Source organism: Lissotriton helveticus, chromosome 3_1, assembly GCF_964261635.1.
Source record: "Lissotriton helveticus chromosome 3_1, aLisHel1.1, whole genome shotgun sequence".
Lineage (NCBI taxonomy): Eukaryota > Metazoa > Chordata > Amphibia > Caudata > Salamandridae > Lissotriton > Lissotriton helveticus.
The window spans coordinates 136,961,173-136,982,704 of NC_136061.1; the positions used below are offsets into that span (position 1 = coordinate 136,961,173).

The 21,532-nt window shown below is 44.9% G+C and overlaps 1 protein-coding gene across 2 annotated transcripts in view; it reads right to left on the reverse strand.

The window, feature by feature from the left end:
* Window positions 1-21,532, reverse strand: part of GALNT17 (polypeptide N-acetylgalactosaminyltransferase 17) — a 1,757,718-nt gene that overhangs the window by 557,021 nt on the left and 1,179,165 nt on the right. The window contains exon 1 of one of the 2 annotated variants that reach the window (XM_078679404.1): window positions 14,088-14,223. The exons of the other annotated variant lie outside the window; for it this stretch is intronic. The gene's annotated coding sequence lies outside the window, so the exon portion shown is untranslated. Of the gene's footprint in view, window positions 1-14,087; window positions 14,224-21,532 lie in introns of those variants that run through there. 2 annotated transcript variants of the gene reach the window in all.

Sequence of the window (21,532 nt, forward strand, 5' to 3'; positions counted from 1 at the left end):
TGTCAGTCCCCGCAGTGGTGTCGCCCATGGTGCCAAACTCCAGCAAAACAGGATGGTGGCCCCATGGTCGCAGTGAGAGCACAGCCGCTGCAGTGATCCTGAAGTGCTGCAGAGATTAAAGTTAGTGGCCGATTCCAAATGCGGCCATTGTGGAGAAGAGGACTCCAGGAGTGGTTCTCAATGGGGCAGCTCTCTGGCTGCTGTAAGGTCCCCAGAAAAGGGAGAGAAGCCGCAAGCATGGGAGTGGTGGGCTGCAACAGCTGCCTGTGGATGGGGAGAAAGGCAGGTGTGGAAGCAGAGAACCACTAAAAATCACTGCAAGACACCAGAAGCAGAACAGGGACAAGAGGTGAAAGGGTACTGAGAGGGCCTGCACTTGGGACAGGAAGACGATGGGTGCCGGTGTTGGGGACTGAGGTGCTGGGGAAGCACAAAGGGCCTCCTTTTTTCATACTGTACCTGTCGGATATGAGCCCCCCTCCTTAGACACAGCTGAGGTGGCCTGCTTGTAGTCCAAACAGCCCTTGATAAAAATAGAAGGTAGAGCTTACGACCCAAAGGTCCAAAGTTACATTCGGAGATAATAACACAGGTACAATTGTAACATGCACATGCTCCCCACTTGTGAAGGGAAAGCAGGCTTAGGAGACCGCAGTGGCCATAGAGGTTTTGGTATACAAAGGGCATAATATGGGCAGAATAGCTAAAAACAGCAACAACTGAGCCTCACAACAGGGATGATGGGGAAGTACACTATAGAGAGTCCCAAAGGGAGAGCAAGCCAACTTGGGGGAGGCAGTAGGAGGACCAGGAGATGCAACTGTCAGCCACATAAACAATTCTACAGGCTTTTTAGAGCTCTGGTGAAGGCACAGGAATGCTCCTCTATCGTGATCTTAGGGATACAGCAGAGGGAGTGGTGGGTGCAGAAGGTCAAATCTTGGAAATGGAGGTTACTGTGAAATACCGCAAAAAAAACGTTCTAACTTTGGGGAAAACTGGCACAGAACATATGATGAGGCATGAAGATGCAGAAAACCATTCTCGCAGCAATAACCTCTGATTGAACGGATTTCTGAAAAGCAAGGGGTAAATCTCCAGAGGACCCCCTAAACAACTGCCTTCTTTCAAATACACCAGTAGAGACCCTTTTGACTTGTTTTGCCATCGAACAGTCCCACAGAGCTCTATAAATGAATTCACTACCATGCTGAAAAGGTTATGGGCTGACTGCAGACAAAGTCAAGAGCTCTTTACACTTACTTCCAGGAGTTTTCTGATGCAGGAAAGTGGCCCAGGGTACCAGCCAAGAGTTCAGATGCTCTGATTTGCCTCTTGGGGTCTGGGACTACAACTCCGACAATGCATCTGGTCTACTTATGGAACTTTTTACAAAGATCTGTGTTCAAAGTGTCCAAAACACAAATCCAAGGGTCTAGTAGCTCTGAGATGGTCCTTGGGATGTTAGGACTACAATTTCCACAATGCACCTTTCCAAATACTTAAATGTCCACAGGATGCACTCCAGGATGGGGACTCCTTGTTGGAGCTGATGCAGGTGGGCTCTATTAATTTGTAGCTTTCAGGGAGTCCACTCTTTAGTCCTTGTGAAGCCAGGCAAAGTCCTTGAGGCTGTAGTACTAAATTGTGCAGCAGGTGCACTCCTTCTGAGTGCAGTACGTGGGTGCAGATCAGAGTTCCAGCAGGACAGTCCTTCTTCTCCTTGTTGTTTCAGGCAGCAGATCTGAGTTGTTATGCAGCTCTCCCATATTTATTCCACATTCCTGAGCATTAAGAAGGCGGGTACCCCTGACCAAAGTCATGCTGTTAATAAATGTTGTTCCTCTTGGCCTGCATAATGATTTACTTCAGGCACTGACAATTCTAGTGGAGCATGACTATGCACCCACACTTAAGTAGGATTAGTAACAACGACACATTGAGCATCCACACAGAAAAACTTGAGGGATTTACATGGCAATGGGACAGGGGATATCTGGAGAGTTCTGCACCCCTGGGAAAAATGTCTCCTATTACTAATGCACACATAATTCTTGTGTATTGACTACTCATTCCCAACACAAGCGGCAATACACAAATGTACAAAAACAGAGTATATTGCGAGGAGAGTGTTCGACCATTCCCCACTTATTGCAACACTGCAGACGCAGTGGAGAATAGAGATGGGAGAACCTGTGCCTGGAAAATCGAGTAGTGAGTAAATATTTAGACAAGGTCATGGAGAAATGCTTCTCAGAGAACCATAGCAAAGTGTGCAATGCAGGAACACTGTGGAGGCATACAGACACATTTAGATGGGAAATGCCCTCAGGAGAGATGGGTTGTAAGCGGAGTGGTAGAGTACGGAGGTAGTACAGGGACACCTAAAATTAGGAAATGAATATGTCATACAGCCCACAGAAGGAAAGAGAAGCTGCATATTGGCAAATAAACAAGCAGAACACAATTTAACTACCAAAAGGTCTTATAATGGCAGGAGCTCATGGATGCAGGGTTTTTGTACGAAAAATCTCGACACACCATAAAAAAAACCCTCTCTGAACTGCTCAATGTTATGTTCTATTGATATATTTCATTGTCAGCCGATAGGCTAGAAACAGTCCATATATAATGAATGAATGAATGAATGAAGATATTTGTAGAGCGCACTACTGCCGAGGCGCTTTGACCCTAAAGAAAAGTGAACAGACACCATGCATACCAGATTTAACGCTGAGTAAAAAGCCAGGTTTTAATTTCCTTCTGGACCAGCAGTCGATTAGTTATCATTCTCAGATGAACGGGAATTGAATTCCATAGCTTAGCTGCTAGGAAGGAAAAACGTTTTCCTCCTCATCTTGCTTTCTTATCTTGGGAAGTTTGACCAACCCAAGAGTGGCAGACCTCAGAACACGCATTGGTGTGTAGCGGGAAAACAGGGACTGCACATCCTCTGCCCCTCCACCAAACAAGGCTTTTTGAACCAGGCAGAGTGATTTAAACTCAATGCGCTGCCGCACAGGGAGCCAATGGAGTTGTTTTAGCGCGTGTAATGTGGGGTGATATTTAGGTAAGTTGAGCAACACTCTGGCTGCCGCATTTTTAATTGATTGCAGTTTAGCCAGTTGTGCCGCACCAGCTCCTAAATACAGAGTATTGCCATAATCAATTCTGGAGAGAATTGTGGCAATTATCACTGTTTTCCTCAATATAAGAGGGATGAACGGAAGATCTTTCTCAGGCGTTTCAACATAAATAAACAGGCAGATGATACTTGATTAATCTGAGCAGCCCAGTCCAGTTCTTTGTCAAACATAAAGCTGAGATTCCTTGCTTTATTAACTGGTACTGGACAGACCCCAGCTGAAGATGGCCACCAATGCTGATTCTAGATCAAGGCTTTATGACCAAACTCTAGTACTTCCGTTTTATCAGTATTCAGCTTTAAAAAGTTGGAGTTCATCCAGGTCATCAAAGCCGAGGTACACTTGGAAAATTCCACTGCCATAACATCCGCCGCCTGAGTTACAGACACTGTCAGCTGAGGGTCATCAGCATATGACACCAGCAAGAAGCCAAAACTCTTTATTAGTTTGGCCAATGGGGCAACATAGAAGTTAAAAAGAGTGGGGGATAATGCGGAGCCCTGAGGGACTCCTCCCGGAAGTACAAATTCCTCCGACTGATAACCATCCCAACTGATGACTTGTTTTCTAGATGATAGAAAAGAGGAGAGGAGGGCAAGAGCTGTACCAGAATCACCTATGTCCTGAATCCGTTAGCACCACATGACTCACATTATCAAAGGCTGCTGTTAAATCAAGCAGGACCAGCATGGCCCTTTCACCCTCGTCCATAACCTTGCGTATTTCTTCCGCTGCCATGATCGGTGCTGTCTCATTGGAATGATTTGCACTGTTATACTAAATAGATCATGGTTATGTTTATAACAAATATGGATGAGAATGGAGTAAAGTAAAGCATAGCAAAAAATCATTGTGTACCTATTACTCGGGTAGGATCAGAAAAAGCTGTAGGCATATCTGTTTTATTACATTTATATTTTACAACCTCTTTATTTCCTTATCAATCTGCCAATTTCTACCAAAAGCAGGTGGCAATAGAACAAATAACACTAGAAAAAAATATGTTGAATTTCAAGAACCCTTGTGAACTGTAATGATGGATGAGTCAGGCTTACAACACAAACACATTAGGCAAAAATGACTGCACCATCATTCTTAGACAACATCTGGGTAAATTACAAATGAGAAATATGTATCTTTTTACAGAAACATGAACAGTATGCATTAATGAGAAACGCTAATCAAAGTAACTTCAAATTATCACCCTGATCTTCTTAAAAATGAGTGTAACATTCAAATCTTTATTTGATTGTACCATCGAGTTCATTTATCATAGAAAGACAGGAATTAAAAGATTTTTTTCATGCTGTGCAGTTCCTTTATTGCATTATACTAATTAGATATCTTATTATGCTCAGCCGACAAATATTTAGTGTGCTAAAACTTTAATTTATTTTGGATCTGTATGAAAATGTGTCCTGTGTATTTATAGACGATTCTGCTGCCTAATGAGTTTCATAAGCATACGGTACACGCTAAAATAAATTTAAAAAATGTAAGACGTTGTAATATTTACTCAGGCATGTAGAAAAGCTATTTTTTATCATAATGAGCAGCTACCAGTGAACTGGAGTTGTTTAGAAGAAATGAGCAGGGTTGCACCCTGGGGGCTTTTATCTTGCACTTGAGTGCAGTGCCCAATATTATCATTCAAAGATGCAATCTCTATTCACTGGAATTATTTTGACTGATTGTTCATTTATTTAGATATTTTGTGTAGTGATCTGCATGGCCTTGTCATTACCTCTGAGTGCTCATAAGACCCTAGTACACTTAGACAGTAATTACTTTGGATCTCCCATCTGAAAAAAGCTCTGCAGATTCTGCAAAACGTTGAGTGCTCACTCTCACTCAGTAAGTAAATCAATGCAAAGGCAGAAGTCAAAATGATATGTTGCCTGGTCATCCTCTCCCAAAAAATTACTGACAAAAGTGCAGTACACATGGAACACCACCAAGCGTGTGCAAATGGTTAGTCACTTATAGGTAGTCAGAGGTGAACTTTGCTTCCTATAGCTTGATATTTTGTACACTTGGCACTGCAATTGCCTACCCTGGGGTCATGAACACGAGAAATAGGGAGTAACCTAGCTTGAAGACACATGCTTACTTTTTCTAGTTTGTCTTTCCTTTAGCTCCTTTGCAGCAGATTGCAGGTAATTGAGGGGCTAAAGATGGAAAAAGTGGTCATTCTTTATATGTTATAAGGGGTCAAATGGTCCCACATAGGCTGAACTAGAATAGTGTAATCAATAATACTGACGTTTTTATTGCCACGTCCCCCCAGTCCATAATAAATAAATCAACAGACTCCGCCTCAAAGCTTTTTTATAATTATTCTATTAAACTGGCAATGTTTAAATATCTCTAGACTTATTTACATATTGTTGCTAAGTTATGTTACTGTTTTAAAAATGCAGTCATATTCATTATTGGTAAACATGCTATTCTGGTCAGACAGGCTTTACTAATGTGTAAAGGTACCTACAATGTGTGATTATTAGAAATGGGGGTTGGGGTTTTCCAGAACAGTTGGAGCCCCTTCCTTTTTGACACCTTCTCTCAGCCAGGAGATAATGACATGATCATTCCGCTGAAAGCAGAGCACTGGTATCAACATAATGCTTCTATTGTCCAGAGACTGATGCTCCCCCTGGGAGAACTTGGGACTCCCGTAGGGGGGCCCGCTTCCCAATTTGAAGACTCTGATCTAGGGATTCACTAAGGAAGTTGATTTCCTTGAGGTTAAGCTGTCTTGAGATTGCTTAGTTTACTAAATCTATATATACTCTTTAAACAGCATAGCTAAAATGATAAACCAATGATGAGTCTAGTGTTATCGGCATTGGAACCTGTACTTGCCCCTGTGAGGTGAATTAAAACAAACAAAGAAAATGTATGGTTGTGTCAGAGTCCAGTGAGTTTTTGGTGTTATCATAATGTGCTAAAAAGCATCTAAAAGCGCTTTGACTGTAGTGTGGTAAGTAATTCTGCTAATTTGTTAACTAGAGACACAGAGTCAAGGCTCAGAGGTACAATTAAGTCAGATAGATTATCTTAAAATTGACGACTTTTGCAATAAAGAACAACACAGGTTACAGCATTTGGAGTGATACTATTACAACATACCACAAAGGCTTTCGGAGGAGCCCAGGGTGCATGCAAAAGTTAGGGTTTTGCCTGAAACCAATGCTCACTGCCCCATCTGTCCTTTTTGACTAAGAATTGCTTTGTAATTAATACCTATAAAGTATTTTTCAGTAGTCTCTGGTTACAGTCTTCTGTAAGCCAAATTTTCCTAATTGATATTATGCCACAATATAGGTAGTGTGGTAGAGAGTGCATCTTAAAACATTGATATGGAGTTAGTCAAAATTTAATGTTGGACATAGAGATGAGGATTTGGCCATACAGTGGCACCTTATCTCAGTTTTGGGCTGGGCTACTGAGTAGTAACATTTGGGAAAGCCATATTGGAACAAATCAGGGTCGATTATTTGTTATGACACAAATGTAAGTGTTTATATGAGTAAATGAGACCACATGGATCAGCTCCAACCAAATGTTTGCATTTTAAATCCACGCCTTACAATGGACTATACCTATGACTCATTTAAAAGGTACACTTGAATTTGTGTTAGGACAATTCTTTTATATGTTTGATAGCAGAAAAATGAAAGACATTTCAATGATTTTCAGCTGTTATAACTCAGTTTAAAAGGTTGAAGTAAAAAATGAAGCGCCACAAATTAAATCTGGAATTTGTGGTGATTAACCCAAAATATAAAAAACACAAAATTAACCTCTGCACATCACCTCCAGCAAGGTGCACCATAAGATGATTATTTTAATACAGGTAATACATTACCGCAAGTGAAATTTCTTCTATGGAAAAGACTTCTACACTGTTCTCAGTCCTTTTTTACATAACTTCACCTTCCAAACCTGGCTTACCTCTCTCAGTATACTGAGTTAGACATAGGGCCTGATTCACAAAGATAAACGTACACTTTTGTTTACATGTGCTACTTTTCTGTTTTTAAAAAGGTAAATTTAGACCAACAGTCTAACTTTACTACCTATCAGTATTCACCAACGTAATCTTAGACCAAAAGTCTAACTTTACTACTTTTAAGTATTTACAAAGGTAAACTTAGACGAGACAAGAGTCTGAATGTACAATACAACATTAACACATTGTCGAAAAGTGCTCTCTATCACCATTGATTACTGAGATAAATTAAGTGATGTATCCCCAAACAGGACCTCAGAAAAATAGCCTAATATAACATACAGAGTATTTGCTTAGCACACATTCACCCTTGGATCTCTTGGCTCTGAAATAACAGATTTTGATTATTACCCAACTCCAAATAAATGAGCTTGGATATAGATTTAACCTTTTCCATGCTCATGACGGCTCCCGGCCGTCATGAGTCACAGTGGGCATGTGCTGATGACGGCCGGGAGCCGTCATGACCACGCCCGCGATCGGAATGTTCAGCACTGCGGCGGAATTCGCGCCGCAGTGATGAGGTTAATAAAGCGCAAGACTGAGGAACCCTGGTTGTTCTAAAATTTGCTGAGAGTTTAGTCATTTCTGTTGCATCCTATCTGATAAATTACACATCCAACTATGGGCTTCACTTACAGAAGGGGTGCAAAGTATAATTTTCTGATAAATAGCGACAAAGTAATTTTATCCAAAAGTCTAATTTCTACTTGAGGCTGGTTCCATGGTTGAATAACCTCAACTATGCTTTTCTTTGGCAATGAGATTTCCTCAGGCAGAGAACACTCTGGTGGAAAGTTCTCTGGTGGAAATTAAAGTTATAGATGGAGTTGTAAACGGTGTCTATCACAGCATTGTCTGGCTCTGATGAGTGCCGTGCCATGTAGAATATAACTGCAAGAACCAAAATGCAATGAGAGAGCAGAAAGTGAGCAAGGTTACAGATAAAAGGAATACTCCTGAATGCTGCTTATATGGAGGTAGTCATACAGGTAGAGAAAGTGAGGCACCATGCAATAAAATGGAACAGATTTCAAACTGTTACTCTCTTCTAGTAGGGTCCAAATATCTGAACTAAGCATCATGGATTGTAAAGAAGCAGAATGTATAGAAATGTACAACTGCAAGAACAATTCTTATGATAATAATGCAATGCAACTTGAGAACATGAGCTATAGCTATCAAGGTAATGTCAGGGTACAAATAACTGCAATAGAGCAGGTGAACTACAAATAATGAAACTATAAGTCCCAGGTCGCAATAAGAGACCTACACACGAGCAAATCCTACTAATGCCAAAAGCACACACCTTTTTAATGCTAATTGTTAGAGATGGGGATCTGTAGTTGTCAGAGGTATGCACCTTGTCCAAATAGAGACCCTTCCTCCTAGCTAGGATAAGGGAATTACACACTTAAGATAACCCTTGCTCACTCTTTTGGTAGCTTGGCATGAGCAGAAAGGCTTAGCCCAAAGTAAATTTGTAAAGTATTCGTACCCCAAACACACAGTAACACAGTGAAAACACCACAAATGTACACCTCACCAGTTTAGAAAAATAAAGTATCTGTATCTGAACCCAACAAGACCAAAACAGCAAAGACGCAACACACATATATTACAATAATTCTTTGCCAACTAGGCAATTGTCATTACATCACCATTAGTGGATTAAAGTAAACCCGTATAGGTTGCCCAAGTCATCAAAATATCACCTCTGCACACCATATGCAAATCTTGCAGTAGTACTCGTTACCCTGTCATTGCAAGGCATGAAATGCAGGCGGTAGGGAAGAGAATACAGACATACGAATTACCATATAGAGTGGAGCACAGCACTCTTGGGCTCCTATTACCTAATATCCAGTAACTGGCACAATGTGTAGGTTGCAGGGACACCTGCACACCTACTTCCGGTGTTAAGATAATTCCAGGGATTCTTCTCTACAAGCGGTAAATTCCTAGTCAGGGGCCCCATCTCAAATGCGGCCCATTCTCCAAACTTAAGGTACCAGGCCCCCAAAGGTAGAAATCAATGGGAAGACCTCGCTGGGTCCCCAGCCTTTAGCAGCAGAAGGCGGCTGCCCGCTACTCCGCAGGGTCCCAGACAGGGAGATGGAGCCACAAGATGGCCCTTCTCCCTTCAGCAGCGTACGTCGCAGCCATCCTTTTCAGAAAGGGGACCGTGTTCACCGCAATGCCCTGGCTGGTGGGAAAGGAGGCTCACATCTCCACGTTGGTACAAGCTGGATGCGCTCTCTGGCATGGCTTATCTAGTGCCAGATATACACCACTCCCCAGGCGACTTACTGATGGATGCGGGGTACCTCAAATACAAGCAGGGCAAAGTGCTCACCACTCACATCTTGTCAAGGTGAAGAACAGTTCAGTCTTTCACCTGCTACAGGCAGAAGCAGCCACTGGAGGCCGACTCACCCCACACACATCAAGGGGAAGTGCTCCGTACACAGCTCTCCCAGCTTTTCTTGCTGGCAGGTTACTTTTAATCCAGCAATGATATTTTGTAGTCTTTGATATCCGTGAGACTTCCAACAGGAGGCACGCTCTGCATCAAGCTCTTGGATACCTTCTCAAGCAAGATACCACAGCAGGGCAAAAGGTGCCAGCCCTTTTCCTCTGCCCAAAGACGGAAGCAGCAACTACAGGCCAACCCATTCCTCACACATAAAAGGGAAGCGCTCCTCAAACAGCTCTTCAGCTCTTCTTCTTGGCAGGTTCCTCTTGTAGGGTGGGCAGAGTTTGTGGAGTTGCACTATGCAGAATTACGTGGAGTTGAATATAAACTCCATGGAATTCAGCTTACTTCCTCTCTGCTCTAGTCGACACCTGGAAGCTGCTCTCTCTCTCTGCAACTGCACATCCTCATGCCAGCTGCTTCTTCTCGAGGTGCCATCTTTTCAGACCCAGGCTTTTGCGGCTCTCCCCAGATGGGCACGTAATGATTTGGGGCATCTTCGAGGTCCATCATGATCTACAGTACCACAGCGTCATACATAAGCCGGCACCAATCACCTGCTAAAGGAACAGTTCTGTTCAGCACACATGTACTTTTTGAGCCTGGGTTACAATGCCAATGGGTAGAAATATGGACAGTGCTGCTGTCTGAGAACAGTGTGCAATACTACCAATAATCATGCAGAGGATGCCTCGGGTCCTGTTCTCTCTTTATGAAAAATAGGAAATAAATAAATACAATGTTTAATTACCCCATGCAACTCCTCTGTAGCGGGTGCAATGGACCGGGCCACTGAGCCATATTGCTGAATCCCCGGACTGAGTGAGGAGGACCTTCTCTGTTTCTATAGCAGGCATGAGGCAGTCATTGATATAGAAGAAGTACACATGGTCAAACTAGGGTATTGTTTGCTGCTGCCCCATATAAGGTACACAAAATTGTAGTTTTTGCGACCAGAAATTGTTAGCAGCACAGTTGCGGAGTGAAGCATACATTGCTGGGAGGAAGTGACCTGAACCCAAGGCCTGGTAAATATTCCTGCAGCAGCATTGTAGGACACTGGTGAGGAGTCCGGCTGAGAAGTGCAACATGACTGTGGTAGGTAGGTATGGCCTGCCTCCCCCAGATGTGTGCAACCTGCACTCATAAGGCTCCACTTATTACCTCTGGCTGGAGGCGAGAGACTCGACCCCTCGAAGACCTATAATTGGCATTGAGCTTGCTCGGATGCCTGAGCATGGATAGTGGGCTTATTTAGATGAGAATCCTGCCTTGTGCCTCTGAGGGCCTTATTTCTCCTGTAAGGTTTACCAGTTAAGGGTGGACAGCCAGGGGCAAACTCTGCCATGCAGCGGATATGGAGTTTTTTTCAATACTCCGACTTCACCGCCCGCCCTTAGTCCTCTTGTATCCAGAGTTGATCTAAAGTTCTGGGTGTTACGGCCAACAGTTTATACCCAATTTTCTCTTTATAGACTTTGTTTAAAAAATCTATGAGCTCAGTAAAAACAGTTCTGTCCTCCCTGTTCCAGCTTCACTACAGGAGTTGAAGACAGATTTATGTACAGAGCAGACACAGTCTATTCAGGTGCTAGTGAAAACTGCTCCCACCACTCTAAATGCAGTAAGGTCTATTCAGCCTGGCTATGAGTCACCCAGGAAAGGCAGGACACCTCTCAACCCCTCTTGTGACTGTCTAGAGTGAATGCACATCCCCAGCTCCTGTCACTCCAAAACCAGACGGGGAATACACAAACAGGTAGAGGCACACAGATGCCTTGATTACAAGTCTGGTGGTACCACTCTATTATGATAAGAGCAGTCAGAAGGCCACAGCCCTGCTGCAGCTGCCAGGGGATTGCTGTTCCCTGCGGTGTTTGCAGAGTACAGGAGGCAGTAATAAGCTTGCAGGGACAGCTGCCAAGCATATTACAAGTTTCCTCTCCGACACATTTTAGTATCTGGTACCTGGATACCATGAAAACTGTGGCATAGAGGAAATAAAGGGGGCACTAAATCTAGTGTTTCACGCCCTGTGGATGCACACAGGGGGCACAACATGTACCTCCCTGTGTGCATGCTCACTAGTTCCTGCAAAACCATGGAATTTATAGTCCAGGCCATGCAGGAACTGTTTTTGGCATTTCCATTGCGATGTCCATTTACAGGGCACCCCTATGGGAACGTCAATAGGCAAAGTCCGCTAGACAGGAGGTAACTCCTATTCCGGCGGGGGGTCTGACCATGACTTTGGCAGTGAGACGGCAGGGCCACCTGGCGCTGCACTGCCAAAATTGTAACCAGTCCCAGCATGGTAAAGCAAGAAAATGTAAACACATAGAGGGATGGGGAGAAAAGAAACACAATACAGACTCGAGTATGGCAAAATTAATCTATTTAGAAAACTGCCCTCACTCACACACAAATGTGAGTGACATGCTTCATCATCGGGCCTGCTTACAAAACGCCCTGGCGTAGCAACGCTCAGGATGGAGCATAGGGGAGGGGGAAAACATGTGAGAAAGCAAGAAAATGGAAATTTTCTAAATGTCGCATTTTCAAGCACACAATTTAAAAAACACCTTTAATAGAAGGTGTGTCATTAAATTCTGAGTTCAAAGCTCCTAAACTCCATTTCTCTATCATGTCCTAGCGGACAGCCTTTCAATAGTGAAAAACGAAATGCACAGCATTTCTCTATCAAGACATGTAACACACCAGTATATGTCCTACCTTTAACATAGACTGCTCTCTGTTAATGAGGGTACCTTGAGCTTACATTAGTGGTGTCTTTCATGTAAGAAAAGGGACGTTAGGGCCTGGCAAGTAGGTGCACTTGCCAGGTCAACATGACAGTTAAAACTGCATGCACAGACACTGAAGTGGCAGGTCTGAGACACATTTGAAAGGCTACTTGTGTGGGTGCACAATCAGTGCTGCAGGCCCACACGTAGCATTTGATTTACAGGTCCTGGGCACACACTGCGCACTTTAAGAGCCACTTACCAGTAAATCAAATATTCCAATTATGGATAACCAATCATATTCACAAATTACACAGAGAGCATGTACACTTTAGCACTGATCATCAGTGGTAAAGTTTAGAGACACTATGGCCAACAAAAACAGGTCAGAAAACTGAGAGGCTAGAGTTAAAATGTTTGGGGTTAAACCTGTAAAAAGGGCCAGGTCTAACACAAGTTTGTTAGGGTGAATTCACTATTCACACTTTCTACTAACAAGATAGCTTGTAGGAGGCACACTGGGGCATATATACAAGGAAATGTCGAGTGCAGAGGTGCATCAAATTCGGCGCTGCTGTGCTTCGACATTTCCATAACGCAGGAATGTACCATATTTACAACAATACCGTGCACCCATATTTTCCCTGCTGCTAAAATTAGCTGCTCCATAGCGCAATGATGTGTGCGTTGCAGTGAATAATTGTTTATGTGCAGGAAAGTGTCCCCTCCTGCATATAAACAATCAATATTGGTGATTTGCTACTTCTATGTGTGCTGCAGAATCCAGCACACGTAGCAAAAGCAAAAACAATGCCTGCTCCTGCATGCTATTAGTTTTTTGCGCTGCCTCGGTTTCCACATCTTTGTAAATTTGCGGCAGCCTCAAAAAGCAATGGGTGTGGCGGTGGAACATTCACAGCAACACCGATTGCACCCCCTTTCACGCAGATAACTGAGTGAAAGGCCACCATATTTACAAGGTACGTTTCTGTGGCACAACTCCCTTGTAAATATGCCCCAATGAGTGCACTATTATTTTTTATAACAACAAGGGACCCCAATTCAGTCAGCTAGGGACCTCGGGGAGCAATTTTCTAGAAAAAACCCAATGAGTGCACTAGTCACTGAAGGAACTCCGACAATTCCACAAAAATTCACGCTCATTGCTGATTCAGTCGGCGTCCGAAAACCTCCATGCACCCAGTCTGATTTTATTGTGTAGTATTTTTATTCTAGAAGGTTTGTAATTGCTTTCTTGCCCAGCATATTTCTATTTGAAGCAGGTGGAATAAGAGCCAACACCGTCAGAAGAAAATGTTTATAATTCCAAGCACCTTTGTGAACTGTAATGATTAATGAGTCAGTCCTTCGGCAGAAACACTTTAGGCAAAAATGACTGCACTATCGTTCTTAGACAACATCCGGGTAAATAACAAATGAGAAATGTATACCTTTGTACAACATGCATTAATGAGAACCACTTATGGCAATGGCTATATATCACCAAGATTATTTAAAAATAAGTATAAAATGCAAATGCTTATGGAGAGTATATTTATCAGGCCTGCAGAGATTAAATACTTTTTCCAAGATATTATGTTCATTTTTATTGTATTGAAGTAAATCGTTTTTTGTGTAAAACCATCACATATTCGGTGCGCTAGAAATAGAATCCCCGCCACCGCTGAGAGGCACCTTCTGTATCTTACCTGTTGGGGGCATTTTGGAGTCAACAGCCGCCACCGCCGAGAGTCACCGGGGGCCATTGTAACGTGGACAGACGCCAGAGGGGAAGAGGACTACACCTCCCAGCGTCCCTAGCGCCGCGCACACCGCGCACAATGCGCACGCCGCGCACGGCACACCAGAGCGCCAGGAGGCGCCCATAAGGACGTTTGGGCTCCCGCGGCGGGGGTGCGCGCGGGCGTGCCCGGGCCAAGGGCGGGCCCGTCTGCGCCAGAATCAGCAAGGGCAGGGCCACCCCCCTTGAGTCTTTATTTAACAAGCATTTACAATGCAATGGTTTCGCCTTTGGAAAAGTTAGAGCTATTGGCATTGTAAATGACAAAATTTGTATTTATGTGTTGGTTTTGAAAACAGATAAATAAATGGCATTGTCATTTACATTGCCATTAGCTTAATCTCTGCAGTCACTCTGCACTCCCTAGCACTCCCTAGCCACTCTGCACTCCCTAGTCACTCTGCACTCCCTAGCACTCTGCACTCCATAGCACTCCCTAGTCACTCTTCACTCCCTAGCACTCCCGAGCTCTCCCTAGTCACTCAGCACTCCCTAGCACTCCCTGGCACTCCCGAGCTCTCCCTAGTCACTCAGCACTCCCTAGCGCTCTCTAACACTCTGCACTCCCTAGCACTCTGCAGTCACTCTGCACTCCCTAGCACTCTGCAGTCACTCTGCACTCCCTAGCACTCCCTAGCACTCTGCAGTCACTCTGCACTCCCTAGCACTCTGCAGTCACTCTGCACTCCCTAGCACTCTGCACTCCCTAGCACTCTGCAGTCACTCTGCACTCCCTAGCACTCTGCAGTCACTCTGCACTCCCTAGCACTCCCTAGCACTCTGCACTCCCTAGCACTCCCTAGTCACTCTGCACTCCCTAGTCACTCTGCACTCCCTAGCACTCCCTAGCACTCTGCACTCCCTAGTCACTCTGCACTCCCTAGTCACTCTGCACTCCCTAGAACTCTGCACTCCCTAGTCACTCTGCACTCTGCACTCACCACTCTCCACTCTCCAATCTGCACTCTCCACTCTGCACTCTGCACTCTCCACTCTCCACTCTGAACTCTGTACACTCACTTTGCACTCTGCACACTCACTTTGCACTCGGCACTCACTAGTCTGCGCACTCACTACTGTGCACTCACTACTACTCTGCACTCTCTACTCTGCACTCTCTACTCTGCACTCTCTAATCTGCACTCTCTACTCACCACTCACGACTCTCCACTCACCTCTCTCCACTCTCCACTCTCTACTCTGCACTCACTACTCTGCACACTCACTTTGCACTCTGCACTCACTACTCTGCACACTCACTTTGCACTCTGCACTCACTACTCTGCACACTCACTACTGTGCACTCACTACTACTCTGCACTCTCTACTCTGCACTCTCTACTCTGCACTCTCTACTCTGCACTCTCTACTCTGCACTCACTACTCTGCACTCACTACTCTGCACTCAATACTCTGCACACTCACTTTGCACTCTGCACTCACACTCTGCACTCACTAGTCTGCACACTCACTACTGTGCACTCACTACTCTGCACACTCTGCACTCACTACTTCACAATCTGCACTCTGCGCACTCTGCGCCCGTTAGTGGTTAGACCGACCACAAACTTCGAGTCTCGGAGTAGCATGCTATAGCATTGTAAAGCTCGTTGGCGCCTTGTTTTTATTTATTTATTTAATGCATTTTTATAAAGCACTATATACAATTTAAACACTGCTTTGGTAAATTTAAATCAAGGCCCGAGTGTTAACTGAGCGATCAGACCAACTATGGTTAATGAGAAATCTACAACCGAGAATCCCCATATAACTGTTTTATTTTTCTTGTTTCCCTTCGTAATTCGAGCAACGTGACATTGACCCCCAAACACTTTTGGACGAGTAAGTACACGCCGGTGAACAAATGAAACGCGTACCCCCCCACCCCCACATTCACCAACCACCTTGCTACCATTATACGCGGGGGTCGGCGATAGTAAGCACTTGGCTGTTGATTTGAATTGCTTGATCACATATTTTATACTAAAATCCCGTTGTTTGTCATGCATTTATTTGCCTCTAAAAACAGCTGCAAAATGTACATAATCTATGCGGAAGGGCAGGGCGCAGACTCAGTTGATGCAGGTAAACAGTTGGGCGCACTTGCAAGTCCACGGGAGAGAGAGACTTCGGCAATAAATGTGTCTGGACTACCCCAAGTAAATACAAAGCGCCATTAATCTCACTTCTCGCCCAGTTGCCTGCCATTGTTGAGAGTAAGTGACGCATTAGAATTGACTGTGGTAAGGGACAAAGTGCCCTCCCAGCTTTACCTAGGCGAGTGACCCGTCTGCAATGCATGCATTGTTTGCCCTTTGAACAAGCCCTGCCCCAGTCACAGCAGTGCCATCAAGACTGAATGCCCCCCCCCCCCCTCAGAGACGGTGTTTAATGTCACCAGCCCCCAAAGCACCTCCGGACATAAATCAAACTCTCCATCTAGTGCGTCATGTCCTTTCTTCCCATGCGATTGGCAGAACCTCCCACTTATGTGTGTGCAAGCAGACCACAAACCCTCCTCACGCGTTTCTGGGAAGCTAAACCTTCCTTCCCGAAAGTCCAGTCACCACAGATCAGAACAGTGACAGACACCATTTCGGAACTATTTGTATAGCGCCTTCCCACCTCTTGCGAAGCACTGCCCACTTACACTGCATGTATGTCATGCAAATAACTCTGAAATCCTGGCAAAAACAGCCGATAAAACACTGGGTTTTGCTCATACTGCTATTATCGCCAGGAAACTACTCATCAGTTCCCCAGATTAAAATATACGGGGGATAAATACGAGTTTTACCAACATTCAAAATGCACACTGAGGTCAAGAGGGATGAATGAAGACGAGGAAGATGGGTCACTTTTTACGCCGAAAAAGCAGCCCGGGCCTTCTTAAAAACAATCACAAATGCCCACCCACGGATTAGGACATCCAGACCTGCCAGCTTTGAGATCTGTTGCACCCTGTGAGGCTACGAAGCACAGCGGGACCTTGGAGGGGGCGGGGCACAGAACCCGTCTCTGTCTGAACAGTCATAGGGGGGCCTTACTAGGGACTGTCCGGTCCCAGAGAGAGAAAGGCGGGGTCTCGAGTTCTTCAATGAGTGAGCAGGTATAAAGACAGGGGTAGGGACTTGAGCCCAATGCTTCCCGAGAAACCCCTCTGTACTCTCCTAAAACATTAAGTCATCTGAATCCACATTCCACGACCAGGGCTTATTTATTAAGTGATAAAGCGCTGACGTCCCCCAGCAGGGCTTCAGAGCGCTACACTTCCGGTGGGTGAGGAAATACCAGACAAAAATCAATCATGTGCCGACTAGTGACAGAACACGCCAACTATTATTTACACACGGACAGCGGGAGGGGGGGGGGGGGGGGGCGGGAACGTAATACTCCATCTCGGTCATGAACACTTATTAACACGGAAATACACTCGTTGTGCTTCCCTGTCTTTTGCCAAGTGTTGTGTTTCGTCCCTTTTCTTTGTCGGCAGCACAGACATGGGCAGAGTGTGACTGACTGTACAGCAGCTTCGAATATAGGAACCCTGCCGGGAACAGGGTGGTGTGCTATAGAGGGCGCACTGCACAGGGGCAGGAGGGGGGCAGGCGCTCTCTGCTAAGATGTTACCTTTATCAATCAAGGACGACGAATACAAACCTCCCAAGTTTAATCTGCTGCGGAAGTTGTCAGGATGGTTCAGGTAAGAAGGGGCAGAGGGTGACGATACCAGTGTAGAGGTATTGGAGACTGTCGGGGAGATGGAAAACAAGTCAGGTCCCGGGCCGCGCTGTGATTGGCTGACGTCACGGGGGTTTCCCGCCGGCAGCCAATCACAGCACGGCCCGGGAATGACGTCACGGGGGTGTCCCGGGCCGGCAGCCAATCGCAGCGCGGCCCGGGACAAAGGGGCGGGGCTTAAAAAAAGCACCAGAAACGCCCCCGAATCGCGTTTTCGAGAGAAAACGCGATTGACAGCCTCTGCCTCCCAATGGCTAGCCTCCATTTATGGAGCTAGCCAATTGGAAACAGAGGCTGTCCTAACCTCACTATTAGAAACAACAGATTTCGATCTGGGAGTGGCTTCGCCCCTCGCCAGGTTACGAAACCTAAAAACGCCCTGCTAGCTGGTGGAACAACTGCTGCATCCCATACAAAGGTACTGTTCCCCTACTCGTGATGTTTTAAAAGCAGGAGGACACATTCTTTGCCATGGTCATTTTTTGGACTGCTAAATAGGAGGAGTATTCTTTGTACTTTCTTTCTTTCGCATTCCGCGAGAAGGGATATGGGGAAGTGTAACTCAATGGAGGGGGGGAGTGGGGGAGCTGACTCTGGGACTTCTTCTAAGCCACGAAATGGTAAAAAGGCAAGGAAGGTGGCCAGACATGCAGCTACCAACTGTGTCCTTGATCGTATCGATAATTTGGTGGAGGAATGAGAGGCAATTTTAGGCAGCGATGTTAATGCAAAAGTTACTAGTGTTGCTGCACAATTGGATACAGGGGAGGTGGGGATTGCAAAAGGGGGTAATGTTCGGTCAGTTGTCCCTGCTGTGTTTTTTGTGAAACGCAAGGGTGCAACTGATTCTGGCGCAGGACGGCCTCTAACTGTACCAATCAATAGTCCCATTGTGAATAATATTCATAAGTTGACTTCAGTTGATAGCGGCCAGTCCTTTCTATCTAACCAACGTATACCTTGCATCAATAGGTTTTCTGTGCTGGCCAATATACATAGTGATAGTCCGACGACAGATACATCTATCTTAGCTGATATTGACTTAGCCCCAACTGTTAATCCTATTTCTAAACTTTTGTCAAATCATCCACCTGTTTCTTTAGCACAAGCTGGTACTAGGTCCGATAATGTCTTTCAGGAGATTAGTGTTCTAACAAGTTTAGTTTCCCTTTTAGGAGATGAGATTGAGTCTATCAAAACCCTAATTCTAAACCTATCTGCCCTGGTGGGACCCGAGACAAGCGAGAGGTTACGCCCTGCAATGAATCCTAGTCCATTTAATGGTAACGTGTTCCCATTGATATCCAGTAGCATTAGGTCGAGGTCCCAAGTGGAGGGCAACATAGCCAGGGTTGGAAATCCTATACAATCCACCGTAATGGAGCAGGCTAGGATAAGTGGACTAACTGTATCAGGGAAAACCCAAACTAAATTGTCAAAACCACTGGAGTGTAAGTTGACACACCAGTTAAGAACACCGGCAAGGGAGCACTCTACACCAGAGATCAGGGGGGGGGCACCACTGATAAAGTCTACAATAGAGGCAAACCCCCAACTAAGAGAGAGGGTGTTGAACTTAGTAGACCCCATAGTTCTAACAACATTTTTATGACAAATGTCCCTAAGTTGGGCACTGGGAGGAAATTTGAGAGCGCCGACTCCCTGACCAAGAAAGCCATTCACTGGCTACGCTATGTTAGAGGCTGTAGATCAGTAATCAGGGAGGATATTACTAAGGCAACTAGGTTAATCTCGGATGTCGGCCAATATAACTGTATTGAATTGGTTTTAAGAACAGAGTCATTGGCCGATAATCTATTTGCCTTGGAATTTAGAACCAGCCCTCCAGCCCAATCCCGTATCCAGCTGAGGAAAATGCCCCTTAATCTATCAAATGTGCAGAAATCATTCACTAACACTGGGGACTCTGGTCTTGAAAATATTGACTGACTCCCAGCTGTTTCTGCGAAACCTCCCTCTAATTCAAGTTCTGGAGACCTTGTCAGGGGAGGACTTCAAATAGAAAAGAAAATTATTGATAGTAGTTTAGGGTCCAGTAATAGTGTAGCGGTACAAATTGATAAAGTCAGCGGGGTTGACCCCTTTATCGGAGAAACATCCTGTACAGGGTTTGGATGTTTGATGAAACATCAGGCCAGATTGTTTGCGAAAAGTTAATACATGTCCCTCTATTTTTTCTAGACAGAATGTGCCCATTAGTCTAACTAAGTCAAGTATCTTCTCTGACTTAGGGCTGGATAGGGGGCCTAGGGCAAATAGCAAGCTTCTGCGGGTCCTCCACCCGCATAAGCAAGCAAATATCCCTTCTGCTGGTGGAGCACCGGAGGGAGGGACATTAATCTCCTGGAATATAGCAGGCTTGGGCGCCAAAGTGTCATCTCCGGAATAGTTAGCGTTTATTGGAGGTTTTGATGTTCGCCTTTTCCGGGAGACTTGGTCATCTGAGCCACATTTTTGCCCTGGTTATTTAAATTTTTTTGTCCCTGCCATAAAAGGAGGTCAAGGGGCGTGCAATGGGTGGGTTAACCATTTGGGCATGACAACAACTCCCTTTAGTTATTAAAGAATTACCCTCAGGGAGTAATGACATCCAAGTGTTAAGATTGGATTTAGGTTCTATGGGATGCTTGGACATTTATAATGTCTATGTGAGGGGGGTCCGAGGGGGTAAATCGCAGGTTATTGCGGCCTTGGACTCCTTTATTGAGATTCAATCACAGGATACTAACGTAATTGTTGCGGGCAACCTAAACTCCACCTTCGAGCCCTTTGTAGCCACTGATGGGCATTATCTAGACGAAGATGAAGATAGTCAGTGGGGGGTACCAGGCATTGAACTTGCTCCTGTCAAGAAATGGACAGAGGTAGTTATCCAGATCAACACTCTCTGTTATGAAAGGGGACTTTATGGTAGGACCTCAAAAGATAGGATTGGGGCTGCTACATTTAACAACGGGCGTAGCAAAAGTAGAATTGATTATGCCCTCTGTAGCCTAAAGTTTTGGCATACGATTGTTGACATGGTGGTCAACGATCGCATGGCAAGTGACCGTAATCCCCTTTGTGTGTCCCATGATTGGCGGGTGTGGGACTTAACTCATGTTGATCGGGTTGAGTCTTGTCCCCCAACCATTGTTCCTACCAACGATATGAGATGTCTTAAATGGCCAAATGTAGCCTCTAACCCAGAGGTGCTGAACAAAATAGCCGAGGAGGTTGATAGTGCTTCACTAGCCCTAGAAGATGTTATTGGCAATACTGATCTAAGCTATGTAACTACAATCCATGATAGTTTGTTCAAGTGCGTTAGTGCTTATTTTCTAGCTCCTGTTGAAACTAAGAAATTAGCTACCCCAAAATTGTCAAGGTGGTATAATGAGGATTGTAGAAAGGCTAGAGCCGATTTGGGCAAGGCCATAAGGGCTGGTAATCTGGATGCTGTCCGCTGTGGCAGACAGATGTACAAAAGGGCTATTCTTATGGCTAAGAGATTATGGGATGAGCGTTGATGGCAGGAGCTTAAAGAAGCAAGTGACACCAAGAATTCCAGACTATTCTGGAACATTATTAAGTGGGGCAGAGGGGGCAATT